General features: G+C 39.8%; 1 protein-coding gene and 1 long non-coding RNA gene across 10 annotated transcripts in view; both read left to right on the top strand.

The window, feature by feature from the left end:
* Positions 1 to 18,042, top strand: part of BABAM2 (BRISC and BRCA1 A complex member 2) — a 226,112-nt gene that overhangs the window by 30,447 nt on the left and 177,623 nt on the right. The window lies entirely within an intron of this gene.
* LOC144585823 (uncharacterized) lies at positions 10 to 10,605 on the top strand. The gene is made up of 2 exons (XR_013540388.1): positions 10 to 2,689; positions 2,750 to 10,605. It is a non-coding gene; the product is annotated as an uncharacterized LOC144585823 (long non-coding RNA).

Raw genomic sequence — 18,042 nt, 5'->3', positions numbered from 1 at the left:
GTGTTTGCAATCATTTGCATCAATGCAGATATTCACTTTTTACAAATGGCCTTGAGTTTGGAATGAGGAATGTCAGTCTGCCTTGCTTGGGATTTCAGAGGGCATGCAAGGCTGTTCTATTCCAATAGCTGTTTGATGATGGTAGGAAGTTATTTCTTGCCTTCATTATTGTTACTCAGTACAGTGGTGCCTCGCTTGACGAGGATAATTCGTTCCATTGAAATCGCTGTTAAGCGAAATCCTCGTCAAGCGAAACGAAAAAGCCGATTGAAATGCATTGAAACCGGTTCAATGCGTTCCAGTAGGCTGAAAACTCACCCTCCAGCAAAGATCCTCCATAGGGGCAGCCATTTTCAGTACTTGTAAAGTGGGGAATCCATCCTGAAAACACAGTGGGGAGCCATTTTGCACAGCGGGCGGCCATTTTAGAACCACCGATCAGCTGTTTCAGAATCATCGTTTAGCAAAAAATCAGTTCCCAAAGCAGAGAACCCCATAGGAACATCGTTTTGCAAAAGCGATCGCAAAAACTTCATCGTCAAGCGGTTTCATCATTTAACAAGGCAATCGTTAAACGAGGCACCACTGGATATAGCTGAATTTCACTCTATTGTATATTAAATGTTCTAAGAAGTTTTTTTTATTATTATTAACCACTTTAGTCAAGTGTTTGTTGAAAGTACACAATGTAAGCTGGCAATCATGTTAGTGGCCTTCTATAGCATTTTATTTGTTGGCTGTTTCTCATGTACTCAGCTCAGACTCACTCACAAGTCCAAGTGTAATTGCTATGGTCAGAAAAAGAGAGAAATAATTTGTGTTTTACCTCTTATGTAGTTCCGATAAAGTTCTAGCCCTTGAGGGTTTGTTGTTGTTGTTGCAGTAGTGCGCTCAAAATCCAAGAAATGAAAGCTAAACAGAAGCTAGGTGGCACACACAAAATTATTTACCTTAATAAGCTCCTCATCTTGTATTTTTACTTCTCACTAAATGTACCGTATTTGCTGGCGTACAGGATGACTTTTTGGCCCTGAAAAACATGCCTCCAAGTGGGGGGCTTTGTCTCGTACGCCGGGTGCATGTCCAGCAAACCCTCCCTCTCTCCCAGCGAAGTCACTTACCTGGTAGTAAGACCGAGTAGAGCCCCGCTCCTAGCCTGGGGACTGCCTGACTCTAGCTGAACAGCTGACTGTCGGGAACAGCAGAGAGGCGGCAGCCATTTTGAGATGCGACCACATGGCTGCTGCCTCTCCAAAATGGCTGCCGCCTCTCTTCTGTTCCTTCTTCCAGCAAACCCTGGCTCTCTCCGAAAAGGAACCAAAAGGGGCAAAAGGAACTCTCCCCATGATGCAGCCAAAGCAGAATCACGCATGCGGAAGAGGGGGTAGTCTTATACAGCAAGTATATAACAAACTCTACATTCTGAGTGGGAATGTTGGGGGGCCGTCTTATACGCCCAGTCACCTTATACACCAGCAAATATGGTATCCACTTTCTTTTGCTGTCTAATTAATGTAAATATAATGTTTTATCAGCCATTTGTGTGTTGGAGATAATTTTGCCTATCCCAAGATTTAAAAAAAATCAATATGTGTGCCTTTAACACATATAACAAAGAGAATGTTTCTCTTTGTTATATATGACTATCACTCTCAATTTTGTATCATGCAGAATGTTTTTGTGTACACCATAAACAGTATCATTTTAGTTAGAGATAGTGGGAGTTGTAGTCCCATTATCTGTAACTAACACAAGGAGGACCTTGTGTTTGGGAAGGGTGATATGCAGGATTAAATCCATTTTTAAATCTAGTTTAGACTACAAACTTACTAAATGATTGGGATTTTGTAAGTCAACACTGATATGAACATTCAATGGGTCAATGTTGGTTGGGCCTCCCAACTGAATTTAGGAAATGCATGTTATTATCCCTTAACAAAAGAGCATGGCCAAAACATGGCCACATATATAGTGAGAAAGGTTGCCCCAAACAAAGAAATTTGAAGTCCTTCGCTGATTTTCAGGTTTTTTTTCACAAGCACAGTAGTGCCTCGACTTACAAACACCCCTACCTACGAACATTTCGACTTACGAACAGCTCCGGTCGCAAAATTTTGCTTCAACTTGCAACTGGAGCTTCCACTTACGAACACAAAAAGGCAGGGAGAAAGGGTGGAAAATTCAAATAGCTAACTGTAGATGGCAATGAGGCCGCTTTTTTGTAGCTCTTTTGCCCCAGCAGTTAGAGAGTGTGTGATCTGAGGAGGCTGCATGCTAAGGTAAGGTGCTGCTTTATACTTTTAAAAAACTGTTCTGGGTATTTTTGGAGTGTGGTTTTTGGCTGGGGTGGCTTATGTTTCTGTGCTGTGATGAGTCTTGGGGGTTTTTTTTGTTTCCTCCCCCATTTCCGATGGGTCTTTGGGGGGTTGGTTGCTTTTTTGGGATTTGCCCATTTCTGATGGTTTTGGGGGGTTTGTTTTTTGGTTTCCCCCCATTTCCGATGGGTTTTGCGGGGTTTGGTTGCTTTTGGGGGTTTTTCCCCCTTTTCGATGTGTCTTGCATGCTTCCCTTGCTTTTTGCTTTGTTCTTTGTGTTTGTTTTCTGTACAGGGTTTTTGCAGCTTGGGTTTGGACTAGGTGGGGGGTATGTTTCTGTGCTCTGATAGGTCTTGCAGACCCTTTCTGCAAGGGTCTGTGCTGGCTGGTTTGCTGTAAAATGGAGTTTAGTCTTTTGGTTTTAAAATGCAAAGGTCTGTGCTGGCTGGTGGGCTCTAAAATGTTGCTTGGTTTGGTTCAAAATGTGTTGGTGGAAAATGTGTGCGTTTAGCATGTGTGGGTTTAAAACATGTTTTAAATAAAATAAATAAATAAATATTTTAGACTCCAAACTCTCTCTCCCCCTTGTCTTCTCTCTCTCTCTCTCAATCTGACTTCTCTCTTTTTGTGCTTAAAAGCACAAACCTTTGTCTGAAGGGTCTGTGTGCCCCAGTGATGACCTTCTTTCTCTTTTCCCCATTGTTCCCTCCCTCCCTTCTTTCCTGCCCCTTTTTTTAACCTAAGTCATGTTAGGTTAAAAAAATCTCCCCCTAGTGGTAGAGGACAGATTAACCGGCTTGCAACCGGCGCCTCTACATACAGTGGGGTCTCTACTTAAGAACTTAATCCGTATTGGAAGGTGGTTCTCAAGTGGAAAAGTTCTTATGTAGAATCTGCATTTCCCATAGGAATGCATTGAAAACCATTTAATCCGTATCTGCTCTTTTCCGTCCATAGAAACTAATGGGAAGCTGCGATTCCGCCTTCTGCCACTAGAGGGGGATATTTTTTCTTTTTTTTCTTAGGTCAGGGAACAGTGTTAAAAGCACTTCTGACGAAGCTAATTTTGAAGCAATGGACTGAAAACCAATTAATCCGTTCTGGCTGTTTTTTTTATGTAGAGGTGCGTTCGTACATTGAATCATTAGTTCCCATAGGAACTAATGCAAACCTGGTTAATACGTACTCTACCACTAGGGGGAGAACTTTTTTTTAACCTAAGATGATCTAAGGTTAAAAAAAGAGCAGGAAAGTTTTTTTTTCCTGTTCTTATCTGGATTTTTGTTCTCAAGTAGAAGCAAAATTTAGCAAATGGAGCTGTTCTTAAGTGGAATTGTTCTTAAGTAGGGACATTCTTAAGTACAGACTCCACTGTACAAGCAAAAAACAGCCAGAACGGATTAATTGCATTTCAGTGCATTTCAATGGGAAATGCTGATTCGACTCATGAACATTTCGACTTGTGAAATCTTCTCGAACGGATTAAGTTCCTAAGTCGAGACACCACTGTAAATCCATTGTTCTTTTGCTTGTGGAGGTTTATAGACAAACGTGGACATACGGTAGATTTCCGCTTAACTGGTCTATAAAAGTTTAACTTGTTTTTACTGTTCCTTGTTCTAGCTGATGAATGAAAGCAGTATATAGTAACTGAGATACAGTTATGTTCAGTAATGTTAAACATACTTTGAACTAGATTCTTGCTGTTATACTTTGATTCCCCCTCCCCCCCCTTCATATATATCCTTCATACTCTCACTGTAGAACTTCATGGGCTTAAGAATGGCTTCCAGTTGACCTTTTTAAAATTGTGCAGAATTAAGAATGATTTATTTTGCAATACAGGAATTAGAAAGTGGTACAAGTGAGGTTAAATATATACCATTCTATGCTAGTACTTTAGAAATCAAGTTGGTGTGTATTTTGATTTCCATTGTGTTAATCAAGACTGTGATAACTGAAGAGTTACCAGCTTGTGTTAATAAGCAAAGACACACTTTAGGGTAGTAGGAATGTAAGATACAAGTACTTTTAGATAGCTCTTTATTAATTGGCATCATGACCATTAACAGTGTGCTGGTAATCACAGACACAATTTACATTAATTTATGTAAGTCACAAAACACATCATTGTTGTCTTGAGGACTTATTTGTGTTGCACTGTATATTTACTGAAGTAAAGAAATGCTAAGCTGTTGGTGTAATCTAGAGGACAGAGTGACATATTGGGATCCAGAAAACTTGGGTTCAAATCCCCAGACAGTCCTGGAAACTCACTGGGAATGGCACTGTTAAACCTCTCCTTAAATGAGTCACATACATTGAAAAATCCTCTTAGGGCTTCTGTAAGTCAGATGCAACCTGATGACATGTAACAGCAGCAGCAGAGAAATAAATACCATGACCACATGCAGTGGCAATGCTGTACAAAAGCTAACTGTATCATACTTTGTGTCACTCAGCTGTTTGTGTGAGATCGGTATCAAGACTACTGTGAAATGAAGGGCAGGAATTGTATGTTGCTGTATAGTACTGTTTTGCAAAATAAAGATAATTAGAATAGAAAAAATGTCTAAAAAGTAGTTAATACAAATTGTTATGAGATGTACTTTTTCTTTTAAAAGAGACACACTAGAATGTCTTTCCACCCAATAGCTTCAATGGTGTAGAGTAAAAAAAAAAATTTAAAATTAGAGATTTAATACCATTAAAAGCAAAACAATTTCTCAACAATAATAATAAAGAGATGACTAATAATAATACAAGGAGAAGCAGTACAATCAATACAAATAAGTGTTCTGACCTGTGGCTGAAGATTTGAAATTGCTGTTAGTCAATATTCCCAGGGAAAAAATGCTAGTCCAGAGCACAGAGTGCTGTCCTCTGAAGATGCCGGCCACAGAGACTGTCGAAATGTTAGGAAGAACAACCTTCAGAACACGGCCAAAGAGCCCGAAAAACCCACAACAAGCATTAGATCCCGGCCGTGAAAGCCTTCTCGAATACAAAAAATGCTAGTGTTTGAGTTCTCCTACAGAAAAAAAGCCTTCTCTTTTGTAGTTCCGCTAATGATACTTTGGAACATGAGCAATGTGCCCTCTAATTTTCAGCCCTGCTGGACCGGGCTTTGCCTCTCACGCACATGACTTCGCCCCTGCATGTGTGACTCCTCCCCCCATGGATAGGTTTCCATTGCAGCCAGAACCAAAAGGGTTGAACTCAGTTGCTGTGCGGAGGAGGAAGAAAGCTGCATGGAGGGAGGTGGAGTTTCATGTGTGCACGTGGCTTAGAGGGAACATTGGACATGAGATATTTTATTGGAAACTATACTTAAGTGATGAATAGTTTTTTTAAGATATATAAATGTTCAGAAGAAAATGATCAAAATTTATTTATTTATTTAAATATACTGCTTTTCTCCCTTTGGGGGACCAATTTATACTTTGGAAGACCTGGTCTCCTTAACTTACATGTTACAGAAAACCTAACATTTCCTGGCTTTTCTTCCTCATAGTAAGTAATAAATTGTTTAAATTAACAGTTATTCTTTGGTTTCAAATTTATAGATTAGTTTTTTTCTTTATTGAGAAGGCAACGGTTTTTAAATGTGCAAAAAAAAAAACATAGTTAACGTGACAAGTACTCATTTAGTGAAATTTAGTTATTAATCCATTATTAACGTATGGTTTGTAAGTTTAATTGACCCCTTAAAAGTACTTTTTGCCATGCAATATCTGTTATATGTAGAATGTGGATATTGTCCTTTTAGGTGATCCCTTTGATTTAATGAGCTTTTTTGAAGGGTAGTGTACATTGCCTCACTTATTGGTATTTTATAATTGGTAAAAAGCATTGCTAAATGAATTTGAGTGTACCCTGAAATACGTTTTTCATTATGTTTCATTCATGACATATTTGTTGGGAGGGAAAACCTGATTTGTTTCATTAGCAGTTATATTAAAGCAAACATGTTTAAATTTTAGAAATCAATTAGTGTCAGATTATAAGAAGCAATACCAACAAGCACTTAGTTGCTTGTAAATAGCTGCTCTGAAATATATCCCTTCCATATAATGGAAGAGATGTATTTCAGAGTGCAGTTTAGTGCCAAAGAATTAGTAGAACAAGATCAAAACTGTTTTCATGTTTATAAAAACTCCCTGAAAATTCTCTTTGCCTGATAAAACTGTGTGTTGAAAGGCATGTTTCTAACTTCCACACTTCATACATATAGATCAGTGGTTCCCAAGCCTTGGTTCCCCAGATGTTCTTGAACCAAAACCTTCTTGGAAGCCTTCTCCACTACAGCTATGCAGGATTTCTGGGAGTTTTAGTCCAAGAACATCTGGGGACCTATGTTTGGGAACCACTAGTTTACATGGAGGTTTCCTCTTCTGCCTACAGGAGCATCAAGCTGGTGGAATTATGTTCTGCATTTGTTGATCTAGCACCAAAGTGTAGACCTACAAATTTAATACAGTGGTGCCTCGCACAACAATTTAATTCATTCCATGGTTAATGTCGTCTTGCAAAAAAATTGTCTTGCGAAACTTGTTTTCCCATAGGAATGCATTGAAATCTAGTTAATGCATTCCTATGGGCAAAAAAAGTCAGAACAAAGTCAAATTTGGTTCACAAAGGGTTTATTAAGTGCTCTTTAAAGCCATGCATATTGTGCAGATGATTTCAAAAATTTCAATAAAAAAACTTTAACTTTTTAAACATCATAGAAAAACATTTAAAAATCAGCAAACATGAGGCAGGAACAGAAAACGGGAAACATTCGTCTTGTGAAGCATGGCCATAGGAACATTTGTCTTGTGAGTCCTCAACACCATCTCCAAAAACATTCGTCTTGCGAGTTTTTCGTCCCACGAGGTATTCGTCTTACGAGGCACCACTGTATATGGATTAATGTCTGATGCTTTCTGTAGCTGAAATCCTGTTGCTTATCATAATAAGTTTCACTAGAGTGGGTCCACTGAATCATTGGGGATCTGGTGAATCAGCTCCTCTGTAAGTTCAATTGCTGCAGGTTACTCTAATTGTGACTTAATTTAGTGCAGTAAGTTGCAACTACAAGAGGCTCATTTGAATCAATGGAACTTATGGAACAGTTGATGTACCACATCCTCACTGATTTAGTGGGCCTACTCCAATGCAGCTTGTTACTCTAAGCAGCACAATTTCAGCCATAGAAAATAGAACAATTACCTGATGGCTACACTTCATAATTTGGTGTTCTGTAGCACTGGTAGATTCCACAATACCTTCAGAATAAAATATTTATTGTTTTTAATAGAATTTTATAGTGCATCACAATAAATAAGTTGAATATCTCTTTTGCTTGAATTGAACTTATGATATGGCAGTGATTAATCAATGTAGAAAAGCTCTGTATAAATTTAATCTTATTCTCTGCTATTCAGGGCTTGACGTCTTGTGTTTCCTGACATTTATTTTTCTTGACAATTATTTCACATAATTCTTCCCTAAAAATATGAAAAAGTACACTAACTAAAGATCTTGCTGTTTTCTGTAGTGTAGCCAGGAAAAACAGTAGCAAGCTGTCTTCTTCAAAGTCACGTTCCTGGAAAATATTCCAGCAACCTGGATGCTTAAGCACATTCTTAAGAAAAACAAGCCCCATTCAATTAAAAAAAACTTATTTGCTTATTCTTTTATTGAGAGGAACAAATCACATCTTATGCAGATTTTTTGTGGTATTAGAAATTGATATGAAGCAGATATATGTAGATGTTCATCTATTGACCTGATAGTTCATAATTTGACTTCTAATGATTGAATAAGTACCTTAGAATATTAATGGTCACTGAGCACAGTATGAATGACAGATTACAGCTCAAATGAAGTCATTAGTTTCAGGTTGCAGTTATATGCCTTCACACACAGCAGTGATATAGTGTATAACGTAAGTTCATTTAGTTATTTATTATTTCAACTTGTATACCACCCCATAGTGCAAACACTTTCTGGATGGTTCACAATATGATAAATGGTTAAAATTAACAGTACAAAATACAGTATGCAATAAATACCATAAAATAAATAAAACAATGTCACTAGCTAAAAACCTACATTTAAATGGAATTAAATACTTTAAAACCAATTTGGATATCTCACGTCAGTGGTTACAACCATTAATAAAAATGTGCTTTCAATAATTCTTTTTTTTTTTAAACTAATTTTCTGAAAATTTAGAGGGATGGTATCTGACAGACTTCTGTTGAAAGCTTGTTTGGGAAGAAAAATACCACCACTGAGGAAGAAGCATGGTCCCTGGTGCTCAGTCTTTTGGCCTTCTTAGTTGTCACCATTTTTAACATCACAGACTGTGAGGAGTGGGTGGGACAAGTAGCTGTTTTGTGGAAGAGATTTTCAGACAAGTATCAAGGACCTAAACCATTAAAGGGTTTATAGGTCATGACCAACACTTTGAATTGGGCACGGAAACTAATAAGGAGCCATATGTGTTCATATCTGCTCCTATCTGTGATCAGTCTGATAGCTGCATTTTGGACCTACTGGAGTTTCAATACTGACTTCAAGTGCAGCTCTACAAAGAGGGTGTTACAGTAGTCTATTTTAGAGATTACTGATGCATGGACCACTGTTGTTAGGCATTTCTCTTCCAGGCAGGGATGCAGCTGGGCTGTCATCTGAATTTAATGAAAAGCACTCGTCACAGCAGATATTTGCGGCTCCATAAAAACAGAGCTGGGTCCAAGAGTACAACCAAGCTGTGAAACCAATCCTTCATGGGGAATGTCACCCTATTGAGGCCATGAAAATATCCCTCAGTCTAACCAGTCTGATGATCTCGCCAACAGTAGGATCTCCATCTTATCTGGTTTTAGTTTCAGTTTATTGGCTTTCATCCCTTCAGTTATCATTAGGCACCATTGAAGGTCCTGCATTGTATCACCTGGAGTTGAGAGAAAGAAAAAATAGATATGTCATGTGCATATTGATGACAATGAATTCCAAATCTCAGTATATGACTTCTCCCAGCTTCTTGTAAATATTGAAAAGCACTAGAGAAACAGCTTGTGATGTTCACCCTCATAGCCCCTGTTTGTCTCCCCAAACACAGAGCACACAAAGGCAAACCAAAACCTCTTGACACACTGCCACCAGTTGACCTCCTTATCAACGTACTTTACTTAGGAAATATGAAGGTCCATTCAGTACTGACTTATTAATAAAACAGGTTTATTGATTACAGATGGTTTCTAGGATGATTCATAAGCATATTCTTTCAGTTTCACCAAGCACCAATATTAATCTTCTACAGTGATGCCTCGCAAGATGAATGCCTCGTGCAACAAAAAACTCACAAGATGAAAGCGGTTTGCGATTTTTGGTGACTCGCAAGACAAATTTTTCTATGGCCATGCTTTGCAAGACAAATAGGAACACATTAATTAAATTGCAATGCATTCCTATGGGAAACTGCGCTTCGCAAGATGAAATTTTTGCAATACGAAACAACTCACGGAATGAATTATTTTCATCTTGTGAGGCATCACTGTATATTAAATATCAGACCCAAAACTATCCTTCTCTCAGAATCCTAACACAGACTCTCTGACTCTTTCTGAACTGCCTTCAACTCTCAGACTCCGCCTTTTAATATATTTGGTGCCCCCCCTCTCAACCACATTAGCATATATCTCATGAATATTATATATCTTCTTACGTAACTTAGGATGAACGCTACACAGCCAATCCCTGTGGGACCTCATAACGGAAGTCCCAAGAGGTGAACATTGCTTCTCCAAGCTGTATCAACTGAGAACAGCCCATGAGGAAGGACTGGAACCACTGAAGAACAAATCCTAAACTTGATAGCTATTTCAGAAGGATAATGTAGTCACTGCAGAAAGATAGTTTCCTTTGTAGAATGGAGGTGTGTTCTCTTACTGCAATTTCAGTCACAGCAATTTCTACTAATGGTTGTTGTGGGTTTTTCAGGCTCTTTGGCCGTGTTCTGAAGGTTGTTCTTCCTAACGTTTTGCCAGTTTCTGTGGCCGGCATCTTCAGAGGAGTAGGAACTCTGTGCTCTGGTGCAGTTTGTTTGGGAGTAGAGTATTTATGGCTGGGATCAGCTTTTGTCCTTTTCAGGAGACTACTAAGTTTTCCATTTTCTTCTCTTTTGAGTAATGGACTTAATAATTAGGCTTAGAAAGGGGAAGAAATTTAATACTGCTTGTATGCCTCAGTATGGGCAGTATTACCAATTTCCATTAGGGGAAGAGTAAAAATAAAAGAACTCACAGGGGATCGGAGATAGCTGATTAGAAAAGAGGAAGTATTCAATAAGGCTGATAATCAAAATGGGAAGTAGGTAATAAATGCTAGAGATAGCTCAGAAGTCACTCTATTTTTCCTAAGAACCTTTCAGCACGGTGGAAAAAAGAAACTGAGGGGAATCTTGGGTGGGAGGAGCATGTACCTCAGAGGGATCATCCCATAAAATTGTTACTATTAGTTCTAGAATATTCCGAGAATGTCAGCGCAGGCGCAGACAAGACCCATATGTGTGAATTCACAGGGGACCACTAGAAGAACTATGGTTATAGATAAGTAACCTCCTTTTTTGTCATGTTTCACAATGCCTTGGGAGTGAAAATCCACAAAGAGCTGCCAAAGTATAACGTTATAGGTAACACTGCCAAAGTGTAATGTTATAGGTAACAACAACAACACCTTCCATGGGCACAGGCCTTGTTGAGACGGAGGGCATTGCGTATTTCAGTGAGGTTGAGAGCTATGCTGAAGGGTCTCCCAAGCCATACAGGTCTCAGCTGAGAAGCCAGACCAACTGTGTCCACCCACCATCAAATATTATGAGAGGGAATAAATAGAAATCCATACTGGATCAGTCGTCACCTGGGTCAACAAGGATCACATCAGGTGCTATAGCCCCTGGGTATTTGGTGACAAATGGGCTATAGGGCTCAGCAGACCCTGTTGAGGAACCTGGACAGGCTGCTACAAAGCTATTGGGACACAATACAGTGGTGCCTCGCATAACGATGTTAATTGGTTCCAGAAAAAAAAACGTTATGTGAAAACATCGTTATGTGAAGCACCATTTCCCATAGGAATGCATTGAAAACCGGTTAATCCGTTCCAATTGGAACGGATTATCCGGTTTTCTCTCTCCCCGCGTGGCTTGGATCTGACCCACGGTGGCTACCTCAGCCATGGCTGGACTCCCTAGAGTCCGGCCATGGCTGGGGTAGCCGCCGCGGCTCGGATCCAAGCCGTGGGGGGAGGGTGGTGGGATTGGGATGCCTTTCAGGCATCCCAGGCTTGGATCCCACCAACCGCCGGTTACCCTTTAAGCGGCGGAGACAGGCTGGGGGGTGGACCGGGGAGCTTGAAGCCTCTCCGCGCCGCCTACCCCGGCCGTTCCCGGACTTCTGGAAGTCCGGGAACGGCCTGGGTAAGCAGCGCGGGGAGGCTTCAAGCTTCCCGATTCACCCCCCAGCCTGTCCCTGCCGCTTAAAGCCTCCTTGCGCCGCCTACCCAGCCCGTTCTCGGACACCTAGGTGTCCGAGAACAGCCTGGGTAGGCGGCGCGGGGAGGCTACCGGCATCGGAGACAGGCTGGGGGGTGGACCGGGGAGCTTGAAGCCTCTCCGCGCCGCCTACCCCGGCCGTTCCCGGACTTCTGGAAGTCCGGGAACGGCCTGGGTAAGCAGCGCGGAGAGGCTTCAAGCTCCCCGGTCCACCCCCCAGCCTGTCTCCGATGCTTGAAGCCTCCCCGCGCCGCCTACCCAGGCCGTTCTCGGACACCTAGGTGTCCGAGAACGGGCTGGGTAGGCGGCGCGGGGAGGCTTCAAGCATTGGGGACAGGCTGGGGGGGTGAATCGGGAAGCTTGAAGCCTCTCCGCGCTGCTTACTCAGGCCGTTCCCGGACTTCTGGAAGTCTGGGAACAGCCTGGGTAAGCAGCGCGGAGAGGCTTCAAGCTTCCCGATTCACCCCCCATCCTGTCCCCGGAGCTCGGAAGGGAATTGTCGGCAGGGGACGGTGGCTTCGGGGTCCTTCCGAGGCCGCAGCCCACTGCCGACATTTTCCCCCAGCTGAGCAGCGGGGCTTCAAAGCTCCCGCCGCTCACCTGGGGGAAAATGGTGCCTATGGGGAAAAATCGCAAAGCGATTTTTCCCCATAGGCAAGATCGTTGTGCGATCGCAAAAGCGATGGCAACAAAGCCATCGCTATGCGATTTTTTGTTAAACGGGGCACTCGTTAAGCGAGGCACCACTGTAAATGCAAAACTTGGACTCTCACTGAAAATTGAGAAATTATGAAATTTTATTATGAGGCAAACCCAACAGCCTGTAGTTTCAAAAAAGAATGATGGATATTTGAAAAAGGAAACACCAAGTAGTGACATAAGTGAACAATGCTTAATGGACCAGAGAAGGTGTATCATCTGGAGTAAAGTGTTTTCAGAACTGGAATTGCAAGAACTAGAAAAGGTGGCAAAATCAACACAGAACAATGACCATAATAGGGAAGACAAATGGAGGGTAGAGGTAGACACAATAGTGGAAGAAAACATATCAGTAGTGGAACAACCCAGAAATTATGAGTTAACAGAGTGGCAAACATCACTGAGGGAAAAATAGTAACCCATATTAGCCAGAACACAGAAAGACTAAGGTTCCCCAACTTGTGCCAATTACAGAGTAAACCAGTAAAAGATCTACTGAATGATGCAAATGTTATCATCAGAACAATCTCAACCAACATGCTAAAGGAAACAAACTAGCTCATGCTACCATAATAGCACAGCTTAATATGGTAGTACAGCTACCACAATAACCATGGAACTTGGTTACAAGCTGCAAAAAAACCCCAGCAAGCTCGTGGCACTCGTGGCTGGAAAGAAAAATAAATTATGTGTGGGCATAAACACTTGAAAGATTCAAAACTTAAAAATGAAAAAGTAAAAGCCAGACTATGCAAAATATATGACCTAGAAAAGAAGAGAATTGTTGAAACTACAAAAGAATTAAAACAGTAACCAGCTACAGCAAAGAAAATTGAAAGATTTGATGGATGCTTGAAACAATATAGAGAAAACACGCAATTTTGAAATAACCAGTGATTATTCTATACGTCACTAGGATAAAATTCAGAGCAAAAGAATGAGGCCTGTGAAAAGAAATGTGGGAAAGCCCAAGGAGACATAACAAAAACACCTCATGGATTAAAGACATTTGTAAAGAAACTCAAGGAAAACAGATGGATAATATTGTAATAACTGGAATGATTAAGAGGAAATTGGAGTGCACCTGGTCCAGATGAGCTGCATGGGTTTTGGTTAAAGCATCTAACAAGTCTCCATCAACATATAGCAGTGCAATGTAACCACTTCAAAATTCTACAGCTGAGGACTGGATGACAACAGGCTGCAAATTTCTGATAATAAAAAATCATCAAAAGGGCACTGAATCCAGTAATTATCAACCAATTACATGCCTTCCAACAATGTTCATGCTCCTCACAAGATCAATACAAAATTACTTAACTGAAAACTCTCAACTGAATAGAAAGGGAAGTTTAAAAAGTCAAGTGGCACAAAAGATCAGCTGCTTATTGATAAAATGATACTGAAAAATACAAAAAGACGAAAAATAAACCTTGATAGACTATAAAAAGGCATTTGACTCATTGCCACACAGCTGGATTAACACCTGCCTAAAATGTTTGGGATTAGTAAAAACAGAAGTTCCACAAGAAAAACATGGAAAAATGGAAAATCGTTTTAATGGCCCATGATGAAGAAATTGGGGAAATTAGCATCAAAAGAGGAATATTTCAGGGAGATTCTTTGTCACCACTGCTGTTAAACATCCCACTAATCCCCATGTCAATAATTCTAAATAAAACTAAATTGGGCTACCATATTTCAGAACAAGCCAGAAAAATCAATCATCTGTTATACATGGACGACCTAAAACTATATGCAAATGTTCCACGGATATAGAATCACTGCAAAACACAGTGTGAATATTTAGTGAAGCTATCCAAATGAAATTTGGAATTAACAAATGTGCAGCTCTGTCTATACACTGTGGCAAGGTTAAAAAACTAGATGGAATAGAGTTAGAAAATGGCAGTATGTTATAAAATCACTATCAAGTGATGAAAATTATAAATATCTTGGAATACTAGACGCAGATAACATTGTGCATACAGAAGTTAAAGAACTGACAGAAAGGGAATATATCAAAAGGCTGTGGAAAACCTTAACATCAAAATTAAATAGTGGAAATGCAAACAAAGCCATAAACACATGGGCAGTTTGAGTTATTAGATACCCAGCTGGAATAATAATTTGGAATTCAAAACGAATTAGAAGAATTGGATTGAAAAAACACGGAAACTAATGAACATACATCACACATCCTTCCTTCAGGAAGAATTTTAATGATTGGGCACACAATAAATTCTTGCCGAACAAGTATAGAGTAGTTTGTATTTTTCCCCCCAAGGGGCAGATGCCAAATTTGTTTAGAGCTGCCAGTGCAAAAGTTAGAAAAATAGTGGAAGTTACCCTAGCAACTGTAGAGCATTATATATGAATGCCTGGTGGGGTTCTATTTTCCCTTATTGCAGCCACTCAAACATCACAGAAAGCCATCCTAAGCATAACAGTTCAAAAATTGGCCCAAATGTGGTGCCCATGGTTCTTGAAACCAGGCTGCTGGCACAGGAAAACAAAGCAGAACAAGTGGCAGAAGAGAGCAGCCTTGTACTAGAAAACAAGAGGCTATATTCATTTATCACACCAAGTTAAGAAAAATCAGTTACAACCAAATTGGTAATCATGCCTAGTGGTGTCACATGTCTATATTGAAATGCATTGTCAAAAGCTTCTTCCTAAGTCAATAGAATTTGCTCTTCATGGCAATCATGGTACAGGTATTTCAAATAGCAAACACAAAAAGTAGGTATCTGATATGCCCATAGAAATTGAATTGTAGACTGGATATTACTTTTACTGAGCACTAAAAAGTGATTCATTACTTTATCCAGAATTCTTTTCTGTGATAGGGCACACTATTATTTTGCCTTGCTGGCAGTCTGGTTTTAAGAACAGAGGACATTGGAAGTGGCCCCATTTTTGCATTGTTTGGCAAAAAAAACACCAAATTTTATATCATAATTGCTTAGTGAAAAATTCTTGAGATCTCAAAACCTCAGCTTTCTTACATATTAGTTATTAATATTAATAAACCAAGAAATTTATTTTGGTAAATGGATCATACAGCTCTTTTCCTACTAAGTAAGTTGCATTTCCTTCTGGCTGAAAACCTGTTAAAGTTGTGCCTGTGGAAGTGTACTGGCTGTTAAACCAAGGCGGCTGATACTGTACAATCTATTGTGCAATTCATGATTGCATGGTTCACAGTTACAGTTTACATCATGACCATTGTGGACATGACTGACAAGTCTTTCATAGATATTATTTCTGTCCTACTGCATTTTTTTATCGCATCTGCAGCTTTGCTTTATGCAGTGCAACAGGATTTCAGCTCCTTTGGAATATAGCTGCAGTAGTTAATGGTTATTTGAATCAATTGTTTGTAAAGAGCAGTATGAGACAAATGTGTGTGAATGGATACCTAGAAAATGAGCAATTCTTGGCTTTTATCCTGGAACATCAGGGATGTTCCAAACCAAATGGTTATAGTTTTATTTACTGGAAATTAAATGTAATAAATACACAGTAATTATGAAAAAATGAGATCATAGATACAGCTATTTATAGAGAAGCAAAAGGATCACCAATAAAATATGTGTTTCTGTTCCGTTAAGAAACAAGGAGCCCTGCCTTCATACAGTTAATCTGACAGCAATTTTAAGGTACAGTCTGGAAAGCCAACTGACTGCTAATAAAATGCAGTGGATAAAGTGATGGACCTGGACTCAGGAGAAGTGGGTTCAAATCCTCACTCAACGTGGAAATTAGTAAGGGTAGTAGTGGTAAAACAACTCCTTAAATGTCTCACACACTTCAAACAGCTTGTTGAGGAAACCATGTGACACAATATAATATAGTCTGTATAATAATATTCTCTGTTTAATAGAATATTTTCCCTGTGGCCTCCCTGTTATGTGTCTCCTTTTTGCCGAATACCCTGTTTTCCCCAAAAATAAGACCTAACCTAAAAATAAGCCCTAGTATGATTTTTCAGGATGCTCCTAATATAAGCCCTACCCCAAAAATAAGCCCTAATTAAGTGAAACCCCGCCTTCCTCCATTGGGCAGCAACTAGAAGATCACATGACTGTAAAATAAAGCATCCCCTGAAAATAAGCTCTAATGCATTTTTTTGGAGCAAAAATTAATATAAGACCCTGTTTTATTTTCGGGGAAACACGGTATACAGTGGTGCCTCGCATAGCGACGTTAATCCGTGCAGCAAAAATCGCTGCTAAGCGATTTCGTCGCTGTGCGATTTAAAAAAGCCCATAGAAATACATTAAAACCTGTTTAATGCGTTCCTATGGGCAAAAAACTGACCTTAAAGCGAAGATCCTCCATACGGCGGCCATTTTTGCTGCCTCTTAAGCGAGGAATCCATGCGAAAACACAGCGGCCGGCCATTTTTTTTTACCCCGCGGCCATTTTGGAACTGCCAATCAGCTGTTTAAAAATCATCGCTTTGCGATGATCAGTAAGCAAAACAGGGACCTGATCATCGCAAAGTGAAAAAAACCCATTTTAAACATCGCAATGTGATCGCTTTTGTGATCGTAAAATCTTCGTTGCTATGCGGTTTCGTCGCTAAACGGAGCGCCCGTTAAGCGAGGCACCACTGTATATGTATGAAATGTGTTGCTGTTCTGCAATGTTTGTGGATTATAATTCAACATGTTATAGCCTCCTTCATAATAACTTCTTGTGTGTTATGTTCCACTTCATGATATCTTTATCTGACGTTCATAACCCATTTCCAAGTTTTATCCACTGAAGGAAAATGGTTGGCAGTGCTTAGTTGTAAAGCATATTCATGACTTTATTTTGTTAAATTTGTTAGATGGGGTTGAAATTAAAATCTTATGCAGTAGGAAGATAGCTTTTCTTGAATATGTGATTCCTGCCTTTTAAGCATTTAAAAATAAAACTGGATAAACACAGCTAAGAAAAGTTCTGTAAAAGCTATGAATTCACTGGTATGTGTGAATTTTTTTAAAATGAAGTCACAAATTCAAGTAAGCTTCTTGGAATCTTACCCATTTAAAAGCACATTAAAGGGGGGGGGGGGACTGTTTAAAGTCATGCTGCTCTAGAATGTGCCAGGAAAGACAGTAGTCATCTGCAAGAAGCTTCTGCCAGTATATGTTGCCATATCTCTTGTGCTATACAATCTACAGTTCTATACATCTCTTTGCTGGAGATATAGTGACTATATTAACTTACCACCAGTACCATTGTTTATGCGTCTAGTTGAAATAATGGCATTACTACAACTTTCTCTCTTAATATTTGTTCCAGCTGCAGAACAGTAGTATTGATGATGAAGAACTATGTATTGGAATTTATTTATTTTTTATTTATTTTTTGGTAACTGGAGTAAGGAAAGTATGTCCCTGTGCTGTGGCTCTGTGCAGAGTTGGGAAAAAAGGAAACGCTTACTGGGAGAAGCTAGAGAGACTGACTGCTTGAAGGTGATGCAGA

The sequence above is a fragment of the Pogona vitticeps genome, chromosome 1 (assembly GCF_051106095.1).
Source record: "Pogona vitticeps strain Pit_001003342236 chromosome 1, PviZW2.1, whole genome shotgun sequence".
Taxonomy (NCBI): Eukaryota; Metazoa; Chordata; class Lepidosauria; order Squamata; family Agamidae; genus Pogona; species Pogona vitticeps.
Note: the sequence above shows the minus strand (reverse complement) of the source record. Positions and strands in the feature narration are given on the sequence as shown.